This window comes from Dermacentor albipictus, chromosome 2 (assembly GCF_038994185.2).
Source record: "Dermacentor albipictus isolate Rhodes 1998 colony chromosome 2, USDA_Dalb.pri_finalv2, whole genome shotgun sequence".
NCBI classification, from domain to species: domain Eukaryota; kingdom Metazoa; phylum Arthropoda; class Arachnida; order Ixodida; family Ixodidae; genus Dermacentor; species Dermacentor albipictus.
The window spans coordinates 176,292,405-176,306,689 of record NC_091822.1 but is presented as its reverse complement, the minus strand read 5'-3'; the positions used below and the strand labels follow the sequence as shown (position 1 = coordinate 176,306,689).

Here is a 14,285-nt window from a genome sequence, read left to right as displayed (position 1 = left end):
AAGGAGTAATGTGTACGCCCAGGTATTTTGAGCGGTGGCGGAAATATCAAGAATAACAGCGTTTTAAATGAACGTTCGCGCATCAGTGGCTGTCAAGCGTGCACACGAATTCGCTACCCATGCCAATCGCGCGAATCTATTGCAGCACGTATGATATTTCCTCACAGCCGTGCGGAACAACACTTTTCTTTATGATACGCGCAGAGATCCACGTAGCTGAATTTATGCGCCCCAAGAGCTGGCTCAGCACACAAGCTGCGACAGGGACCTTCCTCCTTGCTGGCGTAGATATCTTCTTCTTCAGGCTCTTAATCAAAGTGACGCACATATTGCAGACACCTTTGTCTGCGTCCGTCAAAATTGAGCAGTCCTTGTGGAACAATGTGCTTCCAACTTTCACCCTTGCTCTGCTGGTGGCAACATCACTGCAAGAGCAGCCTAGGCAAAATTGTTTGTTGTGTACAATCTGCAGCAGGGCTTCTAGATCTTGCAGAGAACGAATCTCTACATCAAAAGACGACTGTCGGAGCAGCCTCCCGTTTGCGTGGAGAACATAGGTGATATCGTCCCGTACAACGACGCTCTTCAGGATTGTGTACGCCCCCGCTTTCATTCCGGCCACGTAAAAAACAATCTGCCGACGCTGCCCTGGTTCTTCTTCGAGTACTGCTGTTGTCCAGTTGGCTGGGAGCCGAACTGTCGCACTATTCTCGACAATCTGAGCAAAATCGGTGCACTGCAGGGGAACAGGCGCCTCTTGGTTAGTCAGCTGCCCTCGTCGCTCCGTGGGCAAGTGTGCTTTGTTTGTGGTCACATCGTGCGTAGATGCTGCAGCTCTCTTCGGAGACCGCCGCCGAGTCTGCTTTCTCGACAAGTAACTGGGAAGGTTGGGAAAGTTAACGGGGACTGCACCTTCCTTCAATGCCCAGTACGCCCGGTCGATCTCGACGACTTCACCGTTGATAATATGCTTAAACGTCTTCGAAATGTCCGCTTCGTCAAAATGAAGGTCACAAACCCTTGCACGTTTTGCTCAGCTCTTTGTCCGCGCGGGGAATAGCTCTTTTCCATTTGCTGAGAAGTTCCGGATCCGATGGCGGTGCAAAAAAGTGACGCTTCTGAGTGTTGCTTTTGTATCCGCTCGTACAGCCAGGTGCGTAGCAGGTCGGCATTGCGCTAAGCCCAGCACATCAGAGAAAACACAGCGTATCGACAGAGTTACGAAATGCTTCCGTCCGCGGCCGCACTGTTCGATAGCCCCACAAACCGAGCGCACTGCAAGGTCAAGGTTCTCGCACAGGGGTGAAGACAAACGCAGGCTAAAAGAATCGTGCACAGAAAACACGCAACTGTGCCGCAACTTTTAGTTCAGCCGACCGGCACACTCCGTCAATGCTGCCGCCGGCACCGCGCAACCCGCGACCGCAGCGCCCTCTCAGCGCCTAGGAAGAAATCACGCCCGCCTGGGAAGGCGCAGTTCCGGAACTAAAAAAGTATCTATAAACGTTGGGTGGGAGGTATTCCACCAGTGTAAAGTGGCGAGATGCTGGTGGAGATGAAGCTTTTTTTTTTTGCGACTGGAATTATGACATTCATGATATATGCGGCCTTTCTATCCGGTGTACTCGCCTCGGTGCAAGTTGAAACGGCCCATTTCATCGAATACGCGGTGGCACTGGGGACAAATGTGAGAGCCGTCTCTCCTGCCCTGGGGAAGCCGAACGTGGCAGGTGTACTGGCAGACGAAAACTTTGTTGCAGATGGAGCAGACGCATTGTTGGCTTGTCTCCTCGGTTTCATTCCTTGAAATAGACGGGAAAAAAGAGGTCTTTCAATAACATTCTGCCTGCCGGTCACGCCGAAACAACTCGATACACTTATTAGCGAAATTACGTAAAGGAGTACTTATTTCTTGCGCTGCCTTCCAGGAGACGGAGACATAAAAACACGGACTGGTGGGCAAATGCAATAACAGCTACTAAGTAGCCCATTTTATTGCCCTTTAGAACGTTATGAATACGTGGTGCACAATGTTTTCTTTGTTTACTATGATGAACCGTTTAGTCTAAATGGAGAACCCTCAGATTCTAACCATACGGAGTAAGCATGCCAATACAATATGTGTAAGTATTTAAATGAGTTTGTTTTCATCTAACGTAAATTTGCGTCATTTTCGTAGGACAGTAGAAATAGTTCTTGGTAACTTCCCAAATTAGTCACATTTAAGAAAAAACGAGAAGAAACGGGGTTAACTGAGGGGCCTGATTTTTATTAGTCATATCATAAGAAGCCAACAAACGCTGACACCAAGGACAACATAGGGGAAATTACTTGTGCTTGGTAAATGAAATAAAGAGACGATAAATTATAATGGAAATGAAAGTGGATGAAAAACAACTTGCCGCAGGTGGGGCACGATCCCGCAACCTTCGCATTTCGCGTGCGATGCTCTACCAACTGATCTACCGCGGCGCTGTTTCCGCATCCACTAAATAAAAAGAAAGAAAGACGAGTTATTCGAGCAAATTTGAATAGAATAACAACGGAGCTTCGATCCATCAGCATTGGCCCGTGTTTTAGACCACATTAAATATTAGCGAACATACATATCTTGCCCCTCAGGACAGGCCTCACCTACAACTTTGAATACGATGTCTCTGCTGAAGGCCTACTTCATTTTCACGTACCCAGGACAACAAGGCCCGGTGCATGTCCATTGTAACAATATTCTCATTATTTCTTGAATTGCGCGAACAGGCAGTTATGTAGAGAGTGGATTTCTCCAACCTGCCCTAGAAAGCCGGGTAACTAGGTTAGGGCGAATATTCAAAGTTTGGAATACGAACCGAATAATACACGCAAAATAGGTAATGTGAACTACGCTCACGGCGGAAACCCACAATTAACTTGTGATATTTGGCAGTCTAGTCCTGTAGAAGCTACATTCTTTTTACACTATACCTAGAGAGATTTTTCTTACAATGGGATCTTCTACACGTGTCTGCAGGAGAGAAGTCCTTGAGCCACGCTTTTCTTTAAGTGAAGGTTTTTTTTTTGGTAACTTCATACAAATTTGGCGAACGTGGAGTCTGCATGGGTATCTATCTGACCTCCTGGTCAAAAAATGACCTAGTGACTGCTCCAATCTCACAGTGTTACAAATGGCATCAAAAAGCTGGTCTCAGTAGTTTGCCCAAAATGCCCTCAGTAGTTTGTTTTCCACCCTCACCCTGAGCACAGAAGCCACATGCACACATACACCCTCATCTACGCTTTGTAAAATATTCCAGTCCTAACTTGAGACATATTGTTATGCCGCCTGACATTCAAATTCCTGCGTTTAAGTCCTTATTTTGCTTGCCTTGCGAGCGGAAATTGAACGCATACACACAGTGACAGTGCTGAATAACAAGCAATGCTGAATTGTTATTCTGTGAAGCTGCAGCGAATCAGCCGCACCCACCTCTTACCCTCGGCTTTTAGTGGTAGGAGAGCCGATTATCGAGCTGGGAAAGCTGCCGTGGTAACTCAAGTTGCTTCTTGCTTTGCGTTCGCAATACGGCAGGACAGGGGAAGTAAGACTCGGCAAGACGTAGAAGCCGCCTTGCCTTGCCCCGTCTTGCCCATGTGCCTCGTTTTTGTGATGCAGGGATGACAAAACTCGGCCAGATGTTACACGCCACCTGCTGGAGTAGCCAACGAACCGAGATGAAAGGTAAATGTATATTAGAAGGTCGTCTGGCAGAGCTACGCTTCCAAGTACTACGTCACTATTTTTCAAGCATGCGCGATTCGGTTGATGTGCATATCAACCGATTCGCACGTCCTATGGAACGAAAAAAAATATAAAAAGTGAAAGTGGCGCCCCCCCCCCTCCTCCATAAAAAAATTAGGGCAGTGTCTTCCATTCTCCACAAGTTACGGACACAACATTGAAGCGAGGTTTATATCTAGGCCAACACCTACAATGCATCCATGTTTCGCGTCATTTAGCAGTTTTGCACGGTATGATACACGTAGAAAAATGGGCGCAACAGCAGGGCCAATTTAGTTTACATTGAAACTCGCCAAATGACGCTACGAAAGTAAAATTCAATAGCCACAAATTACGTATGCTGACACCATGATTTACTTGATCTATACCGCATAAGAAATTGTATTTTTGCCGGGAGATCAAGCAAATAAGACAGCCATCCGCATGTATCGAAATCGGTTGCAGCTATCTCCACAGCAGCCGCATAAGCGCTGAGCTAGGGTCGGCGTGTCATTGCAGTGTTTCAACAAAACCTGGCTGTCCCCAGAAAGTCAGAAGCTGCGGATGCAGGCATTGTTCGCTGTCCTCTTTCGCAACTTGAGCTGCATCTTAATGGTCTTAGGTATTTATTTAAAATAATTAGTTAAGCAGTTCTTTAAGTATTGTCTAAACGGTAAAATCTTCACTGGAGATTTGGAGTACTATTGAGAAACATTCAAATAATTTCTTTCCATCGTGACAGAGGCTGTGGTTATTTTCTTTTTCTCCGGGCTGTCACAAAAGCACGCAAGATTTGAAAAACAGTACCACGTGATAACGCGTTCTCGCGCAGAGACATTAATGCCCTCAAACATTCCGCGAAAGATCGATGGACGCTGCACGCATAACGCTTGACCAAATAGGCAGCAAGCAAAAAATTACAGGGTCTCTTAAGAACTCTCTTAAGAAGTGAACGGAGAAAGCCTACTCTTCCTCCTCTTATCATTCGCCTCTTTCTCTTCTTTCCTTTAGTCATTACTGCTCACTGCTAAGCATGTTTAGTCATTTGTAATCAGTTGTGGTCATTGCACCAGTTCTGTAATGCAATACCAACTCGCCCAATCCTCAACCCTAGTGAACTACATTTCTTGTACAACGGGCAGCGCTCTGAGCCTTTATCTGGCCGGCTCGGCTTGTTTCTTCCTTTGTGTGTTGTGCTGTACCAGTTCTAGGTCATTACAAGCCATCGTTAGACATGTTGGTCATATGGTCACTAGTAGTCACTACAAGTCATTTCAGCCATTATTAGTAATTACAGTTCATTACTAAGTATTTTAGTAATTTATAATGAAACGTAGTCGTTGCAAGTTGTCGTTAGACATAATAGTCATTTCGTAGTCGTTACTAATCATCACAAGTCATTTCAGTCATTATTACTCCTCACTGGTCATTACTAGGCATTTTTAGTCATTTCAAATGAATTGTGGTCGCTAAAGGTTGTCGTTAGACATACTGGTCATATCGTAGTCATTACAAGTCGTTTCAGTCATTATTACTCATTACTGCTCACTCCTAAGCATTTTTAGTCATTTGTAATCAATTGTGGTCATTACAAGCCGTCGTTAGACATGTTGGCCATATCCTAGTCATTAGCAGTCAATACAAGTAATTTCAGTCATTATTAGTCAATACTTGTCATTACTAAGCACATTTAGTCGTATCTAATTCATTGTAGTTGTTACAAGTGGTCGTTAAACATATTGGTAATTTCGCAGCCATTAGTAGTCATCTCAAGTTATTCGAGTGATTATTATTAATTACTGCTAACTCCTAAGCATTTTTAGCCATCTGTAATTAGTTGTGGTCATTACAAGCCGTCGTTAGGCTTGTTGGTATTATCATAGCCATTAGTAGTCAATACAAGTAATTCAGTCATTTTTAGTCAATACTGGTGATTACTAAGCATATTTAGTCGTTTCTAATTAATTGTAGTCGTTACAAGTTGTCGTTAGACATATTCGTCATTTCGTGGTCATCTGTAGTTATTACAAGTCATTTCAGTCATTATTATTCACTATTTCTCATTACTAAGCATTTTACTCATTTCTAATGAATTGTAGTCGTTACAAGTTCTGGTTAAACATATTGGTCATTTCATAGTCATAACTAGTCATTACAAGTCATTTCAGTCATTATTAGTCATTACTGCTCCCTACTAAGCATACTTAGTCATTTGTACTCAATTGTGGTCATTAGAAGTCGTCGTTAGACATGTTCGTCATATCGTAGTCATCAGTAGTAATTACAAGTCATTTCAGTCATTATTAGTCTTTACTGGTCATTACTAAGCATGCTTAGTCATTTCTAATTAATTGTAGTCGTTACAACTCATCGTTAGACATATTGGCCGTTTCATAGTCATTACAGGTGATTTCAGTCATTATTAGGCCTTACTGCTCACTAGTAAGCATTCTTAGCCGTAGTTAGACATATTGGTCATTTCGTAGTCATTGGTAGTCATTAGTAGTCGGTTTAGTAATTACTACTGATTACTAGACATTTCTAATAATTTCTAATCAATTTTGGTCATTACTAGCCGTCATTAGACATATTGGTGATTTCGGAGTCATTAATACTCATAAGTAGTAATTACTAGTCATTATTAACCTCTACCAATCTCTATTGTAACGTTATCCTTCACTAACTGTCAATATCAATAATTTTTCATTCTTTATTCTGTGTTTGTTCTGTCTTCGTATGGCGTGATGACGCTTCGGCGGAACTCCGGAGGTCAGGTCTGCTGACATCAACTTCACCATGAGCCTAGAAAGGCTTTCGCTCTGAGAATAGACCTCTCTCGGCCTAAGTTACAACGATCCGGTCACGTGATCTTTCGATAAACGTGGAAGCGTCTGGGGGCAGAAAGCACGCCGCGCGCTTTTCGGCATCCGCTGACAGATTCGGTTATGAATGCGTAGCTTTAGTTATGACACACGTAGTTATGAAAGGGTTCGCCCTATGAGATTAGCATGCCACCAATACATTCCTATTTATATACTTTTCCCAATGAGCATGTAAGAAGCAAAATTCGATTTGACTGAGTTCTCTCAATGCGCGATTGACGTATTAGCCGCAAGGGCAGACTTGACGCGAACGAGCTGCCTTTGCGACGTCAGTGTTCACAGGTTACATAGCAGTACGACAGCAGTCTATGCAGGCGCGCAACACGATTGTTTGGCAACTTATTAAAGCGTCAGCCATGTTGTATTCATAAGTATGCATGCGTACTGTGCGATGCTTGCCTGCACCGGGTGGTTGCTCCCATATAAATTTCGTAGACTGAGTGGCTGATTCATTGCTTTACCGTCTTAATGCAACGCGCAGGAAACGACAGAGAAATCAATTACCTTTATAAACAGCCATTTGATACGGGATACACTATAGTAGAAGACTGCGCATACATTTCGAAATTCCTTATGGCGCCATTACTCTTCATAAACGAACATTCCTGCATTCCGAACCCTAAGCTATAGTTTCCAGCTTCTAGCCTTCTCGCACTCTTCTTCTAGTGGAACCAACTTTAGTTGCGGGTTCACCTTGAAGCCATCCCGAGAACTGTTTACGCAGAAAGTACGACGAAGCTCCACTTACAACTTCGTCGGAGGCTTTAGGTTCCTTGAGGAGACCGGGAACCGCCATATTGACGTTCTTTCTTCCTTGGCACCCCTGGAGTAAGTCGGACGAACTCCGGCATCGGCTTCTTCCGTGTACTTGCAAAGCACCACTGCATCACGCGACTATCGCTGACCTTTTACCGGCGCCGCTACTCTCGTTCCCAGTTTAGACCTTCGCGTAGATAAGGGAGCGACGCGGAAACCAGCTGCCTTGTTGGGCATGACACAGCATCCCGACAGCGTCACTTTTTTTTTTTCCTCTTTGATGCACCGTTTCTGGCGCTGAGCTTTGAAGGTTCTGGTCGGGAAGTCAGTGACGTCGCTTTTAGTCTAAACTGTCAGTCGCTTGGCGCGACTGGCCGCACGCGAGACCGAAATTGAACCGACGGCGGACGAGGTTGGCTCAGATGCCGAGTGGTGCCATTTATCGCCGCGTGCTTCACGTCAATAAAGTGGCGAATGGATCTACTGTTGTTGGCAGCAAACATAATCCAACCGCGTCCTCGCAAATAATATGCGTAAAGTACGGGGTGGTGTAGAGGATATCATTCGGTGCCCGCAGTGTGCCACTGGAGGACCTTCTTACGAAACCTGCGTAATTTGTGGACACTCGCGCATAATGTGAACGTCCCGCTGCTCTGAGCGGGATGACGTGGCCTGTCCACATTCGACTGGTCCCTGCCGTGCCACAACTCGGTTGGCAGCGATGCAGAGACTTCTCGAGTCTGCTCCAGCCAAACGTTCGGCTGTTCGCAGAGGAATCGGAAGAGACACGTGATCAGAATTCTGTTGCATCTCGGCCTCACTCCGAGCTTGAAGGTGCGAGTGCCTCCGAGCCCTCGGAGCTGGAGGGCGGCGCTCTGAGTAAACCCGGCGATTGTATTCGAAGCACGTGATAGCAGCCAGCCCAATGTAAACCCCACGGCGAGAAACCTCTTGAGGGTTCGAAAATGACCAGTTAAATCTGTCACAAATATATCAACGCACTTTTTACGAAGCGTTGAAAAGTCGGTTAGTGTGAATATAATGTTGCGCGGCGAGAGCCACGAATGAAGCTGAGGCGGATAACTATTTCGGATGTTCATTTACTGTCATTACCTAGGTGGTCACAAAAATAAAAATTTTGATCCACGTCGAAGTGGTCTAGCAGTCTGATTTCAGATGTTATTAAATGAAAGAGAACAAAAGGCGCGCAACTTTTTCATTATACTAGTCAGTTTTAGTAGATAGAACAGTAAACGTTTTTACTTTAACTAGGTCAGTCGACTGCGCAATAACGATCCATTCATCTGCGCATGAATATTGAGTTTCTTCGGGTGTGGGACCAGCGTAGGATGGAATTCTCATCTTGCGTTCAAGGTTGCGATTTCTCACTCAGTTAAACAAGACGCGGCGTTAAGTAAAATTAATTCATATCTGTGGGTTCACGTGCCGAAATCAGGACATGAGGATGAGGCACGTTATAGTGGGAATATGTATAAGCTTTAAACCAGCTGAGGCTTCAAATAAGAATGCACGAACGCTTTTATTTTTGCATTTTGCCCCCATCGAAATGCAGTCGCCACGGCCGGGACCGAGCTCTCAAGCTCGCCTGCTCATGGCCACAGCCACTAAGCTACCGCGGCAGGAATAGCGCGGCAGTACAAAACTGCGCCCTGAAGTTTTCACACATTTGCTCGCATAAGTTCTCATTTGCAAGACAGTCTGCAGAGCATTGGTGTAATTTAATTTAAAACTTTGTCAGCACCATGACCTTCTGTCCGATAGGTACTTTAAACATCTGTTACGGCTTTGCCGCCTTCCCAGATTTCATTTCAATTGACTTGTCGACCTGCACCACATGCCGACGTTTCAGACATGGCGCCATTTTCCAACGCTGGCCTCCGCATACTTACCTGGTGTTGGGTCGGCGGTGATCACGGAGGCCCCGGCCCCGTGCAGAGGCCACTCCGTTGCACTGCGGTTGGCTGAAGCACGCCACTTCCCCAAGTCGGGGTAGCTGGAACATGCAATTTTTGGTGGTGGGGCTAGGCGTGCGCGCCAGCCCCCATTATAAAAATCAAAAGCAAGACTTGGTGTGACTGCCGATTTGTAGGGGAAATTTAGCTTTTTTTTTTTTTGCCTAAAGCTGTGCCTCGCAATGAATATGTGTATCAGGTCTGCTATCCTCATTAATTCCGTTCCTCTATCACCCACTCTGGTGACATTCGTTCAGGTGCAAGCAGTGCTGTGATAGATGATTACAACGTGGTCTACAGTAGTTTCCCGCGCTCCCTCCCTTTTATTTAATATTTTAATAAATAATGCAGGTGCATAACGTTATACTATGCATCTGCTTCACTGCAAGTAGTTGGCTTCACTACAGTACAGACCGCTGGAAAATGTCCGCCCGTTTTGTCGAAAGCTAAGCCTCGCAATGAATATGAATATCATATCTGCTTTCATCTATTTCCCCCTTGTTTCACTCTTCTATCACCCACTCTGGTGATAGTCGTTCACCATCATCATCATAAAAACTTTATTTACAGACAGGAATTTGGGGCTCGCAGGCTTCCACCCCTCCGCACGACCCTACTGCCCTCAAACGTTTATATTACTTCGGTCCATTACGCTGGCAGCATGATCAGAAGCCATGGTCTGCATGACAGGGTCTCCAGAGCGCAGCAGGGTCTCCCAGTCCTCCTAGGTCATCAGTTGCTCTAGGCTCCGCGGGGTAGGATCCGCCGGGCAATGAGAAAGGAGATGGAGAGCAGAAGCGCGATGTTCGGGAGAGACAGTACAGGCTGATGTGAGGAAAATTGGGTTATAGTGAGAAAGAGTGACAGGAGAATGGAGAGTGTGTGTTTGTAATTGGCGCCAAAGGGTTTTCTTGTAGGTTGCTAAGGGATTTGTACGATGGGGGTACAGCTGAAGCCCTGGAGGGATTCGTCAGCTCGTTGAAAGTGTGCGAGTAGTTCAGTATTCAGCAACGATACGGCAGACGATTACAACGTGGTCTACAGTGATTTCACCCCCTCCCTCCCTGTTATTTTATTATTTTAATAAACAATACAAGTGCGTACATTTTATACTACGCATTGGCTTCACTGCGAGACACGGTACTGCAAGTAGTCGACTTCACTACAGCTCAGACCATGGGGAAAGAAAATTGGGCTTTATTTCGCGAAAGATAAGCCTCGAACTCTATAAGTGACGCTGCTGTTTAAATTTTTGCGCCACCAAACGTTCTCCCGGTCTTTTTCCTTTCCTCTGGTCTCGCCCTCCTGTTGGCCTTCTTTCTCATGGACCAAACTTTTCGCCACGTGATGCCACGCGTTTCCTTTTTTTTTTAATGCGTGGGCATGATTCATCGTACTGCCGTACATCGCGTTTTGCCGGTCACAGTGGCGTAGCAGCGTGCGTAAAGGGGTACTACGTCGCGCGGTGGTTGTAGTCCAATAGGAAGGTGCCAGAAAAGGAGCACCTGCGCCGAGAACATGAGGAAGAAAGACGCAAGCTCCACTGGCGCCAACTTTAAAAGGATGGAACTGCGTATGCACCGAATTACTGGAGATGGCCCAGAAACGGCATCAAAAATTTTTTTCCACGATCTGTGCTGTGGGGAAGCCCGCTTCTTGCGACTTATTGTATTGCGGTGCAGCCGATGTACCGAAGCGTACTTTTCGCCCAAATGACACGAACATTTTCCCGCTCCCTTTATGACACATATTGCCGTGAGACCGACTCTTGCTGCCACATGTCATTGGCATCTTTGTGTCGTCAGTCAGAATGCTATGATCCTCATCGATTATGACGTGAATACGTGTTTTCAAACTTGAGGCCTTTATATTTTTAGCGATGACCCGAACCACCGCTCGGCGTATGTATTTTTCCGCTTGCAGACAGAATGAGTGACATTTATTTAACGCTGGTACGGTGCGTTCAATGGAAGGACAATCGTGAGCGTTATTTTCGTTAACATTCGAGCGGTCGTATGAAACGGCGAAGTGTTGCATGGCTTTGGGGCTTGTTTACGCAATCACAGACTCAGAACTGATGGCGCAGCTATTTACCTGTGCGGCCAGTTATTAAACATGAACGGAACTACATAAAAAAGTAACATTAAAAAAACCAAAGTGCGGGGATTGAGGCAATGACCTCCCTTCATGTTATGTGAGAGTACAATCAACGTTCGGCGAAACAGCTCGTTCGCGACTTGGATTGGTACCTAGGCTCAGCGAGAAGCTTGCGTTAACAATTTTGCGGCCAAATAAGCAAAACAACCATTTTTGAGCAAGTTTTCGGTCATTTCGTGAATAGGTGTTGCCGCGAACTAAAAGCGGACCCATTTGAATCGCGTGGAGGCCTTACATTACAATCGGCGCAGTAGTTCGATCGAAAGTAGTTTTTTTTTTTTTTTTGCTCGGAATGCTCCGAAATATACCGACGCCCCCTTTTTCTACGACATAAATATTTCGAGCTTCCCGAGCCAATTTGGAACAAATTTTTATTTGTAAAGTGCGGCTCATTCCGGACGCGTGGTAGATACACGAGTACCCTTTCCAAAAACAAAAAATAAAAAGAGGGAGAGTGGGGCAATATGACTTCAGGCAGCTAATCACCGCAAGTTAATCTGCAGTGACCATACACCAGCGACACCAGCTCTAGACTCCCCTATAGTGAGTTTTGTAGGAACCATTATGGTTCGTGGTAGCTTTTAAAGCGAGGCCCGTGTCACGCTCTCTGGAATGCTCGAAGGGGCTAGAAGGTACCGCTTGCCTGTCACGTGGCACTTTCTTCCTTTTCCAAAGCCATTCCTTTGCGTTTTTCACGACCGGCCTTCGAAACTGTTTGGTGACGTTCTATCACAAAGTGTCATACTAAGACTGTAGCGTCGAGGACACTGCTGCCCAAGTTGTATATATGCGCCAACCAAATACGTTCGCTCATTTAAGTGACGTCATGGCGGAGGCGCCATTTCGTTGTCTGTCATCCAACAATCAGAATCCTCTTGAACATTCGGCCTGTGCATCACATCCCGAGTATCAGGGCACACCCATAAAATTTCACGAATGTTTGCCGTATGAGACGGCACGCGGTTGTTTTTTTCTTTGTTTCTTTTTCTTACCTTTCTCCATGGTTCGCTGGTTCGCTGGCGGTCACTCTATACAAGTGCGTTTCAGACTGTAGAGCTATAGTGACTAGCTTTCTTCTTCTACCCTTTTCCCCTTCTCTCTTGTAATTATGTGCGAGTGCTGGCAAGTGGCAAAGGGAGAATTGTCTCACTATTGTTATTGTTTGGAATAGCCTAATGTTTAGTCTTAAAGTGAGCGGAGGTTCCTAAGCAAGGAGTGATTCAAGAGTGGGTACTGGCGGGAATGCATTCTTGGCGATACCGTATAGTAGCTCGAGGTTGCTTCATGCGTTTGGGAGTGTCTGCTCGGAGTTACTTGTTTATCCATAAGCAACTGGATTACAGTTCATCCTAACGCAGCCAGCGCCTTCTACTGATGCGCAAGAAAACAAGAACAAATAAACTGCCCAAAAACGGCAAAATTTCCCAGACCAGCGTAAAAAGGAGGAAGCTGGGCCTTCGGGTACTCCGCTGTATTAATTATCCTTCATCCCCTAGTAAATTAAATCAGCGGGCAGAAAGAACACTCTGAACACTCTACCAGTACTATTTGGCTCTTTTCTTTATTGGTCCTTTTAAATGAAATCACAGGGCTTGAAGAACACTTCTACGAGTGCAATTTCAGTCACTGTTCTCTCTTTATTCGTTTCCTTAAAATCATGTTTCTGTAACTACGTGTCAATGGGCGACTGGTGCCTTGTACGCCGTCTGCCTTCTGCCTCTTCGCCGGGGGCTGTCCGCAGGTTTCGCGACGTTTCTCGGCTTCGTCAAGTCGTCGCCGACCAGCGTCTGGGTCAGCTGCACGAACACGTATCGTAAGTAACGAAATCCAGCAAGTCTCTCGAGAGTCTCTATAATAAACTGAAATATTTTGTTTACAACCGTTGTGACAAATATTATAAAATCATGTTCACACTAGTAGTCTTAAAGTTATCAAGTTACTGTCGTTACACAGTATGCATGAATTAAGCGTTGTTTAATAAAAGCACAAATGGAGCATTAAGTGCAAACAAGTTGTTTCTTCGCATCCACAGAACTGTTCAGAGAATGCGAATGATCACGTGATAGCCTGTAAACTGTGGCTATTTAGGCGACCTAACCCGCTCCACTACGCAAGGTCTCGTTTTTAATTGCATACTGTGCCCGCGGGTATGAAATCTTACCGTACATTTATTTGCTTCAAATTTAAGGTTCATTGGCCGCAGTGGACGCTTGCACATACTCGAAAAGTATTCGATCAATTGTTGGCATTTACAAATAGTGACTATGGGATTCGGTATAGGAAAGTTCCCCAATATTCGCGCTACTCTAATTTCGACAGTAGAACCAGCCGCCCACCACAACCGACGTCTTTCTCACACTTACTAGAACTAAAGCACCATCTATAGTGAAGCAGGTTATACACCCAAACTTCAAACACTCCCTATCTTCGGCATTACATTCCATCGCCTGTACGTAAGCGAGTGACAACCATGTTATATATATATATATATATATATATATATATATATATATATATATATATATATATATATATATATATATATATATATATATATATATATATATATATATATATATATATATATTGACAACGCAGGGGGAAACTACGGCGACCCCATTACAAAGCGGCAAAGACACCAGCCATCGCATCTCCGTCCATTGTCAGGAGGTTCGAAATATTTTTTTTTACCTTTGTCGTGGCGTTGCTGGTGGTCCAGTGGCTCCGCATTCTCCTCGACTGCTGCACCGCGTTCCTCGTCGA

At 45.2% G+C, this 14,285-nt stretch overlaps 1 long non-coding RNA gene and 1 other non-coding gene across 3 annotated transcripts; one reads left to right on the top strand and one right to left on the bottom strand.

The window, feature by feature from the left end:
* Positions 1-1,055: 1,055 nt before the first annotated feature.
* On the bottom strand, positions 1,056-7,518 carry LOC139055629 (uncharacterized). 2 transcript variants are annotated; one of them, XR_011511896.1, is made up of 3 exons: positions 7,385-7,518; positions 3,464-3,686; positions 1,056-1,802 (listed from the first exon to the last, which is right to left on the bottom strand). It is a non-coding gene; the product is annotated as an uncharacterized lncRNA (long non-coding RNA). The 2 variants fall into 2 exon arrangements; XR_011511895.1 differs by having other exon boundaries at positions 3,471-3,686.
* Positions 7,519-9,294: 1,776 nt separating this feature from the next.
* LOC139056475 (U1 spliceosomal RNA) lies at positions 9,295-9,457 on the top strand. The gene has a single exon (XR_011512369.1). It is a non-coding gene; the product is annotated as a U1 spliceosomal RNA (small nuclear RNA).
* Positions 9,458-14,285: the final 4,828 nt, after the last annotated feature.